The sequence below is a fragment of the Nuphar pumila genome, chromosome 12 (assembly GCF_984573655.1).
Source record: "Nuphar pumila chromosome 12, dmNupPumi1.hap1.1, whole genome shotgun sequence".
Classification (NCBI taxonomy): Eukaryota; Viridiplantae; Streptophyta; class Magnoliopsida; order Nymphaeales; family Nymphaeaceae; genus Nuphar; species Nuphar pumila.
In genome coordinates this window covers 87,505,755-87,510,484 of record NC_143260.1, presented here as the reverse complement: position 1 = coordinate 87,510,484, position 4,730 = coordinate 87,505,755, and the positions used below count along the sequence as shown (strand labels likewise).

The 4,730-nt window shown below is 32.9% G+C and overlaps 1 non-coding gene across 1 annotated transcript; it reads right to left on the bottom strand.

Moving 5' to 3' along the window:
* Positions 1-853: 853 nt before the first annotated feature.
* On the bottom strand, positions 854-925 carry LOC149821139 (small nucleolar RNA snoR60). Its single transcript, XR_016426892.1, has one exon. It is a non-coding gene; the product is annotated as a small nucleolar RNA snoR60 (small nucleolar RNA).
* Between the last annotated feature and the right edge of the window lie 3,805 nt (positions 926-4,730).

Sequence of the window (4,730 nt, the reverse complement as noted above, 5' to 3'; positions counted from 1 at the left end):
AAGTGAAAACTCAGATGGCTCAACAAATACATTTTTGCTAATCTAGAAATCTAGACACACTAAAAAACTAAGTAGTGGTCATCATTTAGAGTGAATAACTCCATGTAATACAGAAAGAATTCAACTTCTAAAATTTCAACAGTCAAAAGGATTATGCTACACCACATGGATGGTAACTAAAATTAAATAACTAGTCAATGGAATTAATAATACTTTTATATGAATTAAATCCACATATTGAAAAGATCAACATAGAATACCACACGTATTCCCAACAGTGCAGCCACCAAGACACACAAGAACATTAGAACAAAGATTTCAGTTTGACACCAACTGGAAATGAAAAAAATGACCTATTGCTTTGATGCTTCACACAATTTGATATCCAAATTCGTTCACAGAAAACATAAGCCATGATGCTAATTTACTAACAAAACCAAATGACACAATGACCTATTCACTAAATAAATCTTTTTCTCCGAACCATGATCAATAAATAACAAGTGTCATATAAATAAACTAATTACTATGAATTGGATACAATGCTTTCAAAGCATGCACATAATGCTTGCAAGCATGCACATAGTCAATTCCAAAGATTCCTAGTTTTCCCAGTGAAACTAAGACAAGGCATAAACCATCCTCATTTAGCCTTAGTAAATTGCAAACAAGCATTTCATGTTATATAAAAAACTATCTACATAAGCAAGCAAATGACACAACTTTGCTCATATAGTCATTTAGGCCATAAAAGAAAGTAACTGACAACGGTTAATAGTACAAATTACTAACATCAAGTTTCCTTTATACAGTTGAAACTACTGAAACACACAACATTAACATGGTGTAAGTTTACATCAGAAAACTCAAATAGCATCATCCAATAGTGTCCTGAAGGAGAATCCGAGTATTTCATCATATGCTTAGCAGAAAAACAAGGATAAAAAAAGACCTGCAATTTCGATTCTCACAGGTTGCCTTGTGATTTCAAATCATTCTTATTCTAAATCACACCCGTGAATGTTTCACGGGTCTGCTGCAATGGCTAGTAAAGGAAAAAACAAGTAACATTGTTTTTTCAAGTGGCTGAGATAGAAGAGGGAGGGTGGAGATGGAGGATCTCACGGCGAGCTCCACTAGGAACAATGCAGCTGAAGGGTGGAGGGGGAAAAATCAGAGTGTGACTAGGAGAGAAGATGCACAGATGCAGGCTCACAATTGTGAACAATGAATCTGCATCTCGTGGGTGGGATGGAGAGAAGAGATGGAGGGAAAAGGGATATGCATACCTGAATATCCTCATCGCCAATCGGTGGAGATCGCCGAATGTCGGAAAAGGTCATCGAAAGTTCTGAAAGTCACCGATCGGTGGAGAGAGAGAGAGGGAGGAAGAGAGACTCAGAAGAGGCGTGAAAAAAAACCCTAAAGCCTTCTTTTAAGTTAAAAGGGTTGTGTATTTTTTCTTTAAAGGGAAAATCATGTGAGTAAAGTGTAACGGTGCATTAGTGTGTTAGTGGGTTAAAATGTGTAACCTTTGTAGTAATGTGTTAGTGGGTCATTGGCATACGTGGGTGTGTGCCTGAATGTTGTGTTGCCTATATAAAGAGGCATTAGACGTGAGTGTATGATGTGCCATTTGTGTTTTTTTAGTGTTGTGTGAGTTCTTTACATTTTATTATTTTCTTTTGCTCTTTTGTTAATGTATTGAGGTACTTTTAGTATTCCTTTTGTGTGTGATGAGTATGTCATAACTAGTGTTTCACTTCTTCTTTCCAACAATTTTGGTATCAGAGCCTAGTTACCATGAAAACTGGTCATAACACTATGGTGGTGAAGGTTGTAGCTGAAGCGAAAGATCTTCAAGTGGTGCAAAGAGGTAATCATTTTGTAGTTCATGATGCCGAATGGTATGAACACACTCAACCTCTCACAATCTCGGGTTCCTATTTTTAGTGGTGAAAATTATGAATTTTGGAATATAAAATTTGAACATTCTTCATCTCACAAGATCTTTGGGATCTAATAAAGACTGGTTCTCTAGGAACAGAGAATTTAAAGCAGGAGGGAAACTGTCATATGTGAAGAATATTCGAAAAAAAGACTCCAAGGCTTTGTTTGTGTTGCAACAAGCATTTACATATTTTATTTTTCTTCAAATTACCAATGCCACAAAAGCAAAAGAAGTATGAGACATATTAAAGCAAGAATTTCATGGTGACAAGAAGGTAACCACAGTGAAACTCCAAACTTTACGTAGGGAATTTGAGACATTGTTTATGAATGGCAGTGGGTCTATACAAGATTGCTTTTCTTGAATTTCTATTATTATTAATCAAATGCGATCTTTTAGAAAAAACATTACTGATCAAAAGATTATCAAAAAAGTTTTGAAGACTTTACCTTCAAAATTTGATCATAATGTCACTGCTATTGAGGAATCTAAAGACTTATCAACTTACTCTCTTAATGAACTAATGGGTTCATTGATGGCTCATGAAGTAACAATGAACAGATCAATTGATAAAAATATTGAGCACGCATTTCAGTTTAAGGTAGAGATTTTTGATAAAGAAAAAATTGGCAAAAATTTCTCTGATCAGAAGTACGCAAGCTGAGGCAGAGAAAGAACTAGTTATCGTGGTCGTAGTTATGGTCAAGAACAAGGAAGATCGTATACTACTGTTATCATCGCAAAATTTTTAACTTTTGCGAGTCAAACTGACCTTTGAAAAAGATTTTGAAAATAACTCGCCTCCGTTTTCAAATGCGGGATAATTCTGAAGAATGGGACTCGCCTGTCGGTATGAAGTTCAACCGTTCCTGGCGCCTTTACCAGGGGTAATTGAACCAAGGATCAATCTACTGCTTTGCTCTGTTCAACTTGTCTAAACCATATTCTAATTCCTAAATGCACAAAGAATCAGGCATGTGCTAGGAATTTCTGAAAATGCATATTTGAAAACATGATGTTTGCTTTGAGATTTGAAATACTTGGAGAATAAACTCTTTGAAAATCGTGAATCATGATTGAGATACTGTATTTGAGAAAGTGAAAATCGATTTCTGAAAAAATATAAGGATTTTGTGAAAATCGATTCTGAGAAATATGAAATAACTTTGAAGAACTTGATTTCTTTGAATTCAAACTTTGAAATTGAAAATATAACTTAGAAAAATCGAATTTGGAACTTGGGAAATACTTGAAATATCATTGGCAAATCCATATTTTGAGAAAATTATTTTTTTTTAATAAGACTTAGAATTTTTTTTAAGAAAACTGATTTCTCTGAATTGAAATTGAAATTTGCAAATGAATGAAATGAATGAATATGAATTTGAAATACTTGATTTTGAGGAATTGAGGAAATCCTTTTTGTATTTTTGAGAAATGCAGTGTATTTTGAAGTTAGCCTAAGAGTGTAGGCTGAATGTGGCTAATACGAAGATTACAAATCTGGGTATCATTCGTATTCTGACTATGGCCATAAATACAAATTCCACCAAGTTTGTCAACTCCATAAGAGCTAGTGCACGTGCCATTTGTGTAGACCTAGTGAATTTATGAAAATGTGCATGAATGATACATTCATCAGACATTTAATATTTGCAGAATTAAAGTATATGCAATGCAATCCTAGTCTAAGCTGAAATTTAAATTCTTATTCCAAATTTAATTTAATTTATATCATTATTGAATTTAAATACAAGAAATTAAAGGAAAGTAAAGTCTTCAATGTCCCTGCAAAACTAGAAAACTTTGTTAGTGATGATATGTTGGCTTTTCTAGGTTTATCCAGTAATATCTAGAAATTACTGGATTTTGCTAGATATAAGCCTTTTTCATGATTCTCTTAAATCAAAATTGATAAAATATGAATTAAGATTGAATAAATATGAAAATGGAATTTGAAATTTCGAAATTGGGGTCAAAATGACCAAAATACCTATGATAGCAAGACTATGGCCTTGAAATCAAGGTTTTTAGAAAGATATTTTGTAAAAATGCAAGTATTAAAATTTAAATAAGGATAGATTAACTCAAATATGATATGACATGATCAAAAATGAGAAAATTAGGGTTTAGAATTTCGAAATTCAGGTCAAATGACCAAATTGCCCCTGATAGCAAGACTATGGCCTTGAAATCAGGGTTTTCTGAAATAGATTTTGATAAAACTTGAGATTTATGATGGAACTAAACACAAAATCAAACATGAAACATCCTAACATGATTATAAACATTAAAAAACCATAAAAACATGCACTTATACACGAAAATCAAGAAATATCACAAAAAATGTGATTTTGGCAGTGTTTTTGGATCTTTCAGGTACCCTGTTTTGCAATTTGATCTATTCAAACATCAAATGAATTTTAAATTTTATAAAAATTTGCACAGACACTTATTATCACCCTAAAATCATATTGGAATTGTAAAAATAAATTTTTTGATATTATTTTAATCCAAAAATTGCATTAAAAACCTAAAATAAGCTATTTTTAGCCTAAGTCACAAACCAGTTTCACAGTTAGACTCGAATCAGGGGTCAATCCTCCATGAAAACTTCTGAATTTTTACAGAAATAAACTAGGAATAAAAGAAGAGATTTCCCAATTTACATATTGGAAAAAGCATCTCCGGTTAGGGAGAAAACATTCCGGCAATCTGAACTAGAATCTAACAAACCTAACAGGGGTTAAAACAGCTACTTCAGATTGAAAATACAGAA